Source organism: Sus scrofa, chromosome 8, assembly GCF_000003025.6.
Source record: "Sus scrofa isolate TJ Tabasco breed Duroc chromosome 8, Sscrofa11.1, whole genome shotgun sequence".
Taxonomy (NCBI): Eukaryota; Metazoa; Chordata; class Mammalia; order Artiodactyla; family Suidae; genus Sus; species Sus scrofa.
This window is the reverse complement of record NC_010450.4, coordinates 4721492-4734174: the sequence shown is the minus strand read 5'-3', so window position 1 is coordinate 4734174 and position 12683 is coordinate 4721492. Positions and strand designations below refer to the sequence as shown.

General features: G+C 51.0%; 2 long non-coding RNA genes across 4 annotated transcripts in view; one reads left to right on the top strand and one right to left on the bottom strand.

Annotated features, from left to right (window-relative positions):
• Positions 7441 to 11050, top strand: LOC102167696. Its single transcript, XR_001305192.2, has 3 exons — positions 7441 to 7626; positions 7742 to 7852; positions 8416 to 11050. It is a non-coding gene; the product is annotated as an uncharacterized LOC102167696 (long non-coding RNA).
• The window catches only part of LOC102164323, a 44495-nt gene continuing 40202 nt past the window's right edge, over positions 8391 to 12683 (bottom strand). For all 3 annotated transcript variants that reach the window (XR_001298169.2, XR_001298170.2, XR_304727.3), the window contains one exon: positions 8391 to 10173. This is a non-coding gene — a long non-coding RNA (uncharacterized LOC102164323). The remainder of the gene's footprint in view (positions 10174 to 12683) is intronic.

The following is a 12683-nucleotide window of genomic DNA, read 5'->3' as shown; positions in this document are numbered from 1 at the left end:
GCGACTGTGGCCCGGGGAGGGGCGGGGCGGGGCGCGCGGCGGGGCGGGGCCGGGGCGGGGCCGGGGCGGGGCTCCGGGCGTCCGTCGGCCTGAGCCGCGGCCGGCTACAAAGGACCAGGAGGCGGGGACGCGGCGAGGGCTGGGAGGCACCGTGACGTGCCCTCGCCGCAGCGCCGAGAGCCGGCGGCCGAACCGCAGTGCCCTCGCCGCACCCCCGCTCCCCGCCCCCCAGCCGAGCGCAGGGTGCGAGGAGAGCGAGGGGTGCGAACCGCCAGCGCGCGCACACACGCACTCCCAAGGCACGCACCGGTTGGTACTAGCACACCAGACAATTACGCCATACAAGCACGTGAGAGATGCACAAACATGATCTCACACACGAGGGTCGATTACACACACTCCCCAGACGCACGCAGGTTCGTTCACGCACATGATAGACGATTTTGCACACACATGCATGCTTGTACCTATTCCGAGCTATTTACACACACACACCCCCCAGAAATTCTCAGTCACCCAACCCGGCATGTACACCGCATCGCGCCGAGACTGATTGCACAACCAGAGAGACATTCACACATTGGACACCGCATTCATTCACTCGGCTCGATTAAAGCGAGTGCCTGCTGGTGCCTAACACGTTGTGGGTGCTGCGGAGAGCGCCATGAGCAAAAATAGACAGAGTCCTACCCTCTGCGAGCTGACATTCTAAGGAGGAAGGAGACCGACACACATGAACACACCGGCCGGTGCTGCACGCCAGGAAGAATGAAAGAACAAGCAGCGGGAATGTGCTAGGGCCGCGTCCATGCTGTCAGGCGGGAGAAATACACTCCTGCCATGTGAGCCAATGATTCCCAGGGACACGAGGCTCACTCCTGCAACACCCACACAACAAAGAGATGTTCACACCCTGATCCCAAAGGCACACTCACAAGGTGACTCCACACACATAAACCCGACAGGACGCCCCCACACAAATCCACACCAGAAATATGGGAAGACGGGAGCTGAAATAGAAACGCTCCAGAAAAAGAGGCACAAAGAGACAGATCATCTGGCAGACATGCACACACTCTTGTCAGTCACCCAGACAGACAGGTGTTCCCCATTCCAGGGTCACCTCCCGTGATCCTTGATGCAGCCCACCCTTACTGAGCTAGGACCTTGCAGCCTGAGCCGTCCCAGGCTTCCTCTGACCAGGGCTAGGGTGGATGGTGTGGGGCTTGGGGGTCACTCTGCTGGAGCGCTCCTCTACCCCTCTTCAAAGCCAGGCACCATGTGCTTTGCCCAGACACCCTCGCTCATTTCTCCTTGATTGCTAGCAGACAGAGGATCCTGAGAGTCTCCGGGGACATGACGGTCCCAGCTGCTCTTTCTGGATGAGTAGAATCATCAGCTGCTGGGCTCCTCCTCAGGCAAGTTCAGACACAGAGCATCAGGCTGGGTGGGGACCCAGCTGGAAGCTTCAGTGCCTTTTGCCACATCCTACCCCCCCCCCCACCTCTCCCTGCCTTCCCAGTGCTGAAAGCTGTCCCTTCAGCCCCTGGCCTCATTGGTTCAGGAAATCCCAGACTCTGCAAGACTCTGGGGTGCAGTGCAAGAGTGTTTTTAGTGAAAACTTCTATCTGAAATACTGTTCCCAGCAGATTCCAGGCAAGGAAATTTCATGTTGAAGACCATGCAGCAACGTCTTCTAAAGCTCCAAAAATATTCGTCGTGACTCAAGCCATAGAAGTAAACCCATAGTAGTCAGAGGATCTGAGAATCTGCATTAGATGAAACTTTTGAGGTCAGTCCTCCTGCTGTATACCTGAACCTGCTCTCACATCTTGAAGAGATTATCTCTCAGGCTTGCTTACATGCTGCTGGTGATGGGGATCTTACTACTTTCCAAGCAAACCCTTTTATTGGGAGAAAGGGCTAGACGGTTATCAAGGGTAGGAGGCAGTGACCTTGAAGGAGGGAAAATGCTGTCTTTATACAGAGCAAGAAGAGATGACAATTCCCACTTAAAGAGTTTGCTACCAGCCAAGGACCATTTGTAAGCACTTTGCGTATAGTTATGTAAAGCCTCACAGAGACCTTTGCGATAGGTACCATTTTAGCCTCATTTAACAGATGAGAGTACAGGTTCAGAGAGGCAAGTAACTTGTCTTGGGTCACAATGGCTAACTGATGCCACTTCAGACTTAAACACAGAGTCTGTGTCTTAGTATCCCTTACCCTCCCCCAAGAAACTTGGCTGAAAAGCTCCCCCTGGGAGGGGGGAGACAAGGAAATAGACCTGGCATAGTTAGAAGAGCCTCGCATTTTTAGTTAGAATCCTGTCCTCCATGCAACCCTGGGCAACTAATCATTCCACATTCATCCAACACACATCTTGGGTTCACTGTGTGGCCGACTTTATTTTCCTTCTCCTCTCTCCTCTCTTCTAGAGGAGGGGCCTCTGAGTTTTATTGAGCACCTCCCATATGCAAGGGTCTAGGCGTGCACTATTTATTTTCACACATTATATTCTGCTTTCAGGAGATGCCACCTCTGTTTTCAGGCTGGACCACTGCTCAAGTTAACTTCCAGGAAGTGGCCATGCTGGGATTCGACCTCAGATTTGTCTGCATCCTCTTTACATCATCTCCTCTTCTCCAGAGCAGTAATCCCAGTGGAACAGAGAGAGGCAGGTAGGACACAAGCTGGGCTCTAAGTTAGGAAGGACACCCATCCGCCTCCAGGGAGGCCCAGGGGAGCAGCATCTGGCAGAGGCCAGCAGAGGAAAGCCCAGGCCACCTAAGCAAACGGCCCTCGGTCCCGAGGATGGCTGCGACCTTCCGCATCCTGTCCTCTGACTGGTCTCAGTCCTCCAGGGAAGCAGGGCTCATACGTGAATTAAATCATGACATCTGGTGGAGGACAAGCCTCCAGCTCATCCTGTCGGAAGAGGAAGCCTCCCAGGGTGATGACAGAGAGCAGAGGGGGGCCACGTCGGATGGCAGCGGGAGGGAGGACAGAAGACACCACTCAGCTCTGATGCCTATTCACCATCAGGACCTTTTTTTTTGGCCAACAGTGAAAACCCAGATTTTTAAAAAATTAGTTGAGGGAAAGGGAACCATCATTTATTCTTAGGTGCATAACACTCTTAGCAAGTAGGTGAGGCCAATAATGGATAATTGCCCTTGTTTGGGATATAAGGAAAGAGGTTCAGAGAAGTAAAGCAAGCAAAAGGCAGAGATACAGTTTCCATTTAGGTCCGTTTGATCCCAAAAGGTCTGCTTTTCTCTGATGCCTCCAAATCAGTTCATAGGGGCTGTGGTGGGCATAATAACACCCCTTTCTGGGAGAGGTTCACCCCCTCATCCCTAGAACCTGCATGCATGTTCCCTTAGAGGGCAAAAGCTAACTGGCAGCAGCGAGAAAGTTCAGGATCTTGAGATGGGGAGATGACCCAGGTCGGCCGAATGGAATCACGGGGGTCCTTTTAAGTGAAAGAGGGGAGGCGGCAGGAAGGGCAGGGGCAGCCTCAGAGAAGGAGAGGTGACAACAGAAGCAGGTGCCAGAGCCAGAGTGAGATTTCAAAAGGCAGTGAGGCTGGCTTTGAAGACAGAGGAAGCGAGCCTGAGCCAAAGAATGCAGGCAGCTTCTAGAAGCTGGAAAAGGCGAGGAAGCTGATTCTCCCCTTGAGTCTCCAGAAGGAACACAGCCCTGCTGATACCTTGGCTTTAGCCCAGCGACACCCATTTCGGACTTCCAGTCTCCGGAACTGTCAGATAATAAATGTGTGTTGTTTTAAACCCCTCAATTCATGGCAATTTGTTATAGCAAAAAAATGGTAAACCCATCCAGGCATATAATGGACCATACAAGACATTGCTTCATTACTTGTGCGAAGTGGATTTGTTCCCCACCAAAACACAAGAGTCTTGGAATCACTGCCTTTTCTATTGCGTCAGGGTCTGTAACCTTTTGTAATGAACCATCAATAAGTTAAACATTCAAAAGGGAAAAAAACTTTAATTGTGAAAAAGGATACATTTTAATGTACAAAATTTCACAAATTATACATTTAACTAACATAGAAAAATACATCTTGGTAACAAGAGAAAATGCCAGCCTATTTTACACAAGACTGAGCCATCATTACAAATCTTGAAAACCCAGAAAGGAGTGTAGAGCCCAGTTCCCAACTGGTCAGGAATCTGATGGGCTTCTCCAAGGACAGGTCGCTCTGTGCATTTCGCCGCAGGCAGCAGTGTGGGGACAGCCACTGCTCCAGGACCCATGGGAGGGGAGGGTCCCACGACAGAGCATCCAAAAGGAAGAGGGGTCTGCCTATATTTTTAGACCACTCCTGTGTGAACTGATGCTTCAAACTGAAAGGAGGGCAGAACATTGGCAGAGCTGCCCAAATTCTGACCCTGTGTTTATTAATAGAGACGTGTGATATTGGAGTCCTTTTAGGTTCATGCAACTGCAAGGTGTAGACTTATTGTGCATTTGGGATCCAGTGGGAACGTATACAATTTCCAAACGGATGTCTTTGCGTCACAGCCTTCGTGTGACGTCTGCCCAGGATTCAACCGGGAAGAGTGAGGAGACCAAGAAGGTTCTGCCAAAATGAACTCACAAGCCTCCTTCATCACCCTGGCCGGTGACACTCACGTTCATTCCCCACTTCACCAGCAAAAGTTGGTTGTGCCAACCTGAACACTGGGAGCTCATTGCAGTCACCCACCTGAGGTCGGGGGTTCATGCCCCACCCGTGCATTGAAAGGTGTCTGGGCCGATTTCAAAAGGTTGAGGGAAGTTTCTTAACATCTGCAGAGCACGCATACATGCTGAGTGCTTTAGAAAACATGTGCTAGCTCATTAAGGCTCACACCTTCCCAGATGTTTCTGTGAGGACATTAGGACTGTGAGAGGTAAGCCTTCTGCCCACGCTTGCGCAACCATTTGGTGGCAGAGTCATAGTTTGAACCCCATGTATCTGGCCCCTAATCCATCCTCCAAACTCTGTGAGAGGCAGAACCCATCCTTGTCCCAACACAAAGTCTAGTAGTTAATAGTGATAACGTCACTGCCCGGAGACTTATTGCTCCTCTCACTTCCACTGTCATATTTGCAAACGCGGTATTGTATGACTTTACTATAAAGAGAAAATATTGATCCAGAGAGGATACCAATTTTTCAGCCATTTTCAACAAACCTACTCATCTCTTTTTCTCTTCCTTCGTTCCATCACCTTTGGGCATAGCCTGATGATGTTTTTCAGACAAAAAGAATGGTATTCGAAAACCCTATTTGATGGTATCAGTTCTTCCAGGAGCCTTCCCCTGACTCTGTGTAATACATTTATGCTGAAGATGCAGACGTCAGACTTGGATGGGAGCTGTGCTTGCGGAAACCAGAGTAGGATTTAGGGAAAATCAAATGGGATAAAGGAAACCCAATCCTTCCATCCTAAGCCTATTGACTTTTCCGAAGCAGCTTTAGGTCCGTGGTATGCATCCTCTTTTTCTAGAAATTCTCAGAAAACAGAAAAGAGGACTAAATACATCAGCAAACCCCAGGGGGTTCTTCTGCTCTGCCTCCTTAAGATACGAGAGAGTTTCCAAAAAGAGTTATTTCAAAGCTAAGTAGGAACACAGTTGGCCATTGGTACAAATGTTGAATAGAAATCTGCCTCTGTTTGCTTACATAACCAGTCGATCTATATATCATACTGGACTTAAAATATCCCTTTCTGAAAGATTTCAGGATGCAAGCAACTGTTCCCAAGAGGTCTGCTTTGTGTGCCTATTGCATGACTCAATTGTATAATCTGAACTTATCTTTGGCTGAGCCATGATCAGCCACCAAGGGCTTGGCATCAGTGGAGCGGAATGCTACAGCATACCACGTGTTTCGTTTTCATAGGTTCACTAGCTGCTTCAAAGGGCCCCTAAAGGTGAAGCTACAGAGCCAACTTGTGGTCCAAACACTCCAAAGATGAGATGGTTCGTCCTGTTAATTCTGAGGACACATTTCTTTCCTAGCAAGGAGCAAACATAAATGAGTCAGACGCAAAAGAAACCCACAGGGGCATCTGGGTATTTAATTCACACGGAGGATGGGAGAATGAAAAGGGACTGAGAAACTACAGTCGGGAGGTTCTCCCCCTGGCTGCCCAGGAGAATCCCTGGGGGTACTTTAAAGAGCCCTGCCTGGGACCCACTCAGAGTAACCTGAACTAAGTGTCCTGGAGAGGGAGCCGGGCATTGGATTGCTAGCTGCTCTCCCGGGGAACAGGTCACTCAGGTGAAGAATCCTCACTCCACTATATCCTCCAGGTGGCCTGCGGCAGGGCTCCCGTGACGCCCTCCCACCCCCACCCCTGACTCCCAGCCCAAAGCCCTTCCCCCTGCAAGGCACTGACTTGAATCCAGAAAAAGAGGCTGAAGAAAATATGTCAGAAATGTCTAGCACCCTATTCTCAGAGGTTGACTGAGTTCTCAAAAAGTTTCTCATTCCAGCCCTGGGAATTTCACCCTGCAATTAAACAAGAGCTGTGACTCTCTTAAAAGACGCTTACCAGCCTGAATGTAAAAAAGCCCCTCTCGGGGTTTATGAAGTTTGCTCAACAAAGTGCTGAGTAAAACAGAAAGAAAGGAACTCAGCTTTGAAAGGATTTGGGCTCCAGGTCCTCTGCCATGATGGGTAACTAAGCTCCTACGTTAATCTCATTACAGAGTGCTTCATAAACTTTGGATCAGCTTTGCCGCTGGATTTGCACACGGGGAAGCGAGCGCAGGGAAGGCTGCGGAGGGGTGGATTTAAACTGCAATCATCTCAGCCTCACAGAGAAGTAGGTGTTTTCCTGATAACTTGGGAGTCACGGCTTCCCCAGAGAGAAATGTGGGGAAAAGATTCTTTGATCTAATAAACGTTGCTAAGTGATGCCATATAGACTTGGAATCATTAGAAAATGAATGACATCGGACCCAGATTGAGAATTCCAAATCAGAAGGACCCACATGGTGGCACCGTTGGAGAACCCCGCCTAAGAGAGCAGAACCAGATTCAGCTCCGTCTGCGATCAGGAGGCTGTGTGACCATGGGCGTGTCACTTACCCTCTCTGGGCTTCAGGTGCCTCACCTAGAAAATGAGACAAGGCAGGGGTGCTGGTCCTAGAGGAAATCTCTAGCTCTACCAATGGATGCTTCCAAGTCTATTATCTTCATTCCTGCACCGCTGGCCTGCCTGGGAAGAGCAGAGGCAGGACCCCTCCGAGCAGTGAGGGCGAGGGCAGCCCACCTCGGTCTGCATGTCGCCCCTGCTGCCACACCTCCGGTGAACCTATTTTAAGAGCACTGCCTAGCAGTTCGTGGGGAAACGTTGCCATGCCAACTCGCTGGCTGTGGCTAATCACAATCTCTGAATGCGCAGCACAACCATCTGACAGGCGGCTCTCCTCTCCCTCAGCCTGGAGATGGTCCCAGATTGTCATGAGACAGACCACCTTGCTCCTAGTGGCACACAGGACGTACACAATGGCTGCGCATGGAGTTAATGACATGAAAGTGCCACACTGACGTCTGCCCGTCCGGAGTAGCTGTTAACCCCGGGCATTTTATTGCCCCATTTGCCAGGTGATTCAGCTGAGGAGGGGAAGTGACTTTCCCACGATCTCGGGGGTTAAGACGATGCAGAACCCGGACTCCAGCCCACTGATTCTGTTTTCAAGTCTCACACCTCTCTTCGTAGGTCTCTCATCTCAGCCGCCTACGAAGGTCAAATCCTGCATATTTACGCCAAACTTGAGAGTTGACCAAGTGCCTTTCCCATGCATCTTCCTGTTTCACCCCAAGCCGAAAGGTAAGGAGGTGGGGCTTTGCCGGGCCCACACCTGGCCTCTTAGGGTTTGGGGGGACCGTTGCTGGACTGCTCCACTCAGGAGGGTCTCAATGGCCCCCAAAGGGCTCAGAGGCCTCCTGCAGGGGCTCTGGGAAGGACCGAGGTAGCAAGCAGCAGAGTGGGTAGGAAGCCCAGTGGTGGGCCATGGTAGGGGCCCGGGACCAGCAGGCCACCTGGGGCTGGCAGAGGAGCAGGCAACACGCACCCAGCAACAGAGAGGAGGCTTGAAGGGGAAGCCAGGGCCCCGGGGAAAGCCAGCTCAGAGGAGGCACTTCATGAGTGGTTATCGACCGACCAGATGACCGATCGACGGCTACAAGTCATCACGGGAGCAGGAACTGGGTCTGTTGGTTCTCTCTTGTAACCCCAGGTCCACAGCGGTGCCTGGCATTTAGGGCTGGTTGGATGAAGGAGGCCACCCCAGTGAAAGACACACCTCGACCCCAAGAACATGCGAACCCAGAAACACTCCCATGGAGGCTAGAAACCTTATTTTTCCTTTTTTTTTTTTTTTTCTCCAAAAGGTTTGGAAAACATGCCACCCTTTTAACCTCGGAGAGACTTCTGCCTGGGAAAAGAATTAAGTGAAATAAACTCTTTTGAGGGCCTGTGATCAACCAGGCACCTCCCCTTTGTCACCCACCTGGTGCTGCTGAGGGAGGTGCTAGGGGCTGGCGGAGGGATCTAGGGGGCTAGTGGGAACACGGGGCCAGGGTTTCAGTCTGGGAAGAAGGAAAAGCGCTGGAGATGATGGGGTGGTGATGGTTACATAACGATGTGAAGATACTCAATGCCAGGGAACCGGGCATTTAAAAACGATTAGATGGCCTGTTTCCTCCTATGCGTATTTTAACCACAATTAAAAAAAAAAAATCGGCTAAACGAGATGTGTTTGTGAGCCCAGTCTGGCCTGAGGGCTGCCTGAGTGACCACAGGAGACGGGAAACTCTCTGAGATCGGACCCCACCCACCAGCCACCGTCCTGCCATCGTCCCCTTGGCTGCCCGAGCAAGAGCGTTTACGAGGAGTTCTTTTCAAAAGGTGCACACCCTCTCAGTCTGAGCAGAGGCTCTTTAACTGCTGGGCAAAAGCCGTGGATACGGGGCTGTGGTACTTCAGGCAGCTTGGGGTGCTTTGGTCATTGGCGGGGGGCGGGGGCGGCAATCCGTGGACACAGCTGCCCGGAGTGACTTATGTTTCGCAAAGAAGAAATGTCCTCTTACTGTGGAAGCAAGAAGGAGGCTGGCTTCGGGACCTTCCCAGGCGGCCAGAGCCCGTCCTGCAACAAGAACCCAGGCCACGTTAGTGGCCGCAGAAAGCGCCTCCTCTGCTGGAGGACATGACGAGGGAGGGGCTCGTCAGGGGTCCGAGCTGATGGGGACACCGGATGGCAGGCAGTTACACCCATTTTACAGATGAGGCACAGAGGCCCGGGAAAGCCAAGGGGTGGCCTCAAAGTCACCGGCCAGTGAGAGGCAGAGCTGGGTCTCTGGGTTCCTTAACAGAGTCCTTTCCTTCCAGACGTGGGGTGCTTGAGCCTTGGTGGGCTCCCAGTCTCACCAGAGAGGCCAGTGAACTCCACGGCCCCTCCTCCCAGGAGCGTGCTCACACACCCCATTTTTTGTCACAGGCTGGCCCACAGGGAGCTCGATAATAGCGAGGTGACTGCTCAGATTTCTTTTAAGCCATGATTGTGCCAGGTCCCGCATCACCCATCTTGGGCAGAACAGGAAGGCATGCTTGTGGCAGAGAGCCCTGCCCAGCAGACATCAGCACGCACGGGAGAGGGGCAGGGTCGCGTTTACCCAGCGCCAATGATCCCAGGCACAGGGGAAGAAGCATCTTCGTGTTCAGGGCGCCTTTTGCAGCTCATTCAGTCATTGGAATGAAACTGTCAAGTAGGCAGGCACTGGGACTCTCCAACAGACCAAGAAGCAGAAATTCCAAGGAGGTGACAAGGCTGTGCAGGGACACAGCTGAGGAGGGGCCAAGCCAGCCAGGACCTTGGGGACTCCAGCGTGCCAGCTCCCTCTACCACCCCGTCCGTGCCCATACACATGGGCCTCTGACAGCCAACAGCCATCACGTTGGTCCCCTGGTTGGTATGATACAGAGGAGAGACGTTCCCAAGGGTGACTTGAAATGGGAAGCTGTCGCTTGCCTTGTAGCTCAGCTCCCCGAGGGGGTGACAAATAACGGGACCACCTGGGCTCCACTGGCTGGTTGCGAAGGATGTAAATATTTTCCAGGTTGCCGTGCTTGCCTCTGTGCTGTCTTCTTTCCTAAAACGACAACAACAAACCAGGGAGATGAGTTCTTAAAGGGACCATACCAGTGAGCATGGTTTTCTGCGTGAAGTCATCGGAACACACAAACCTTTAAGACGCTGGGAAGCCCACTCTCTCCTCGATGTGTATGGGCTTACATTATGATAGCTGCATACAATTCCCCAGCTGCTCTCCATGAGAAATAACCTTAGGAGTTCCCACTGTGGCTCAGCGCGTGAAGGATCCAGCGTCTCTATGAGGATGTGGGTTTGATCCCTGGCCTCGCTGAGTGGATTGAGGATCTGGCGTTACCATCAGTTGTGACACAGGTTGCAGATGCAGCTTGGACCCAGTGTTGCCATGGCTGTGGTATAGGCTGGCAGGTGCACCTCCACCTCAACCCCCAGCCTGGAAACTTCCATATGCCACAGGTGCAGCTGTATGAATAAATAACTAAATAAATATAACCTTAGTTTGGAATTGATAAACCATGCTCTCTTTATCTGGGGGTGTTTCTGAACCTTGAAAAAATATGAGAGTTTTATGTGAAGAAGCATTTATGTGTATTTGTACTGAGAGGGTTCCTAGCTTTCATGAGCCTCTCAATGGGGCCCAGGCCCCAAAGAAGTTTAAGAACAATAGAGGCAAAGGAAGACAGAGTCTGGGGTACTCAGGACTGGGTTCTTTCACCCACTCAACAAAAAGTTATCAGGCACCTGCTGTATCTCAGGCTCGGTGCCGGGCACTGAGGTTACACTGCCTGCTCTCACGTGGTCAAGGAGTCAGAGTGACCTAGGAATCACAAAAGCAATGTTATGTCCCAGATGTGAAGGAGGCCAGAGTGAGACAAATGCAGGGGGCGTGGAAGGAACCATCAGGCGGGTGGGGAGGGCAGCAGGAATGTGAGGGGGGAGGAGCATCCCAGGCGGAGGACTGACACAGCCTGTGCAAAGGTCCTGTGGAGAGAGGAAGGGAGCACGGGCAGCCAGCGTGGGCAGACCAGAGACGTGAGGGGAGGCAGAGAGGGAGATGAGGCTAGGAAGGTCTGCAGTGTGGCAGACGCTGGGCTGGAGGGAAGTGGGGGCCTCCAGTGCAGTGCTGGGACCATACAGGAAGGAACACCAACAGGAAGGAAGGACGTGAAGGAGGCAGAGGAGGAGGACTGCCTGGAGATGGTGACATTTGAGTGGCATCTTAGAGATGCGCGGGAGCCTTGGAGGCAGAGGAAACAGCCTGGGCAGAAGCCAAGAGGTGTGAGCAAATGCGGGCTGGGAGGGTTCAGCAAGAACGATCATTTTGTCAAGAGGGCCTTCGTGGGTGTCGCCAGACCTCTCAGTGTATCTGGGCAATCTGATAGTTTACAGAAGGGGACCTCAGAAACATTAAAACCCCATCGAAGAGCTGCATCCCTTTGCAGTCCCACTGTTCCTCCCATAATTGATTTCACTGAGCTGGGCTTTTAATGCCAAGGGTCTCCAGGGATGGATAATAATGGCTCACACATGGCTGGCAGCCGCACGTACAAGAAGAACGCTGGTGAGAACGCCAACCACAGCACTGCCCTGTGCGTCTCCAGATCTCACTTGCTTCAGTTATTTATTTGTGTAGGTGGCTTTTTAAGGCTGCTTTTCAAAATGTATTTATATATATATATATATATATATATATATATATATATATATATATATATATATATATATATATATCCTGTAAGCTGCTTTCAATCCTTTTATATGAAGGCACTAAGACAATAATCCAGTTCCAATCCTTAAAGCTTTACAGGACCACTGGTATCCAAAGTTCACTCTATATCAGAATCACGTGGACAGCTGCACAAGAATTCAGATTCCTAAGCTCAATGCCAGACTTATGGAATCAGTACCCAAGAGGTGAATCTAAGAAATCTGTGTTTTTAAATGAGTTCCATGCTCAGGCATTGGGCTGGGTGGTTTTCATACATTAAGTTCATGCATTAAGCACCTGGCATCTGGGTACTGCTGTGGGTGATGCTCCCATCTGAGGACAAAGCAGGCAAGTTAAGTCAGTGTCACTGGAAGCAAGTGAGGTTTAGTGACACCACACACAAGAAATCATCATCGCTTGCATCCATCATGCACAAAGTCGCCGCTCAGATTCTTGCACTGATCTTGCACTCCTAAAGGAGTTAATGCAACAACTCTTTCAGGATTCATGAACATATAGGTCACCTCCATAACCCACGAAGGTCACTCATAGATGAGAATTCCTGATAAAGTTACATCTGAAAAATTACAACAATTACAATGATACTCAACTCCTAAGAGATGATCGGCAGATACAACAAATTGAAGAAATCTCTGTGGGGGCATTAGATGTAAGAGAAATTGTAAAAGGGACTTTAAAATAAGGAGGCTTGCAATACTGACATAGACGTTCTATAAAGGAAAAGTAGAGTAACTGATATAAGACCTCAATCAGCAGGTTAAACAGTAGGCCAGATACAGATGAAGAGAGATTTAGTGAACTGGAAGATGAATCTGAGGAAA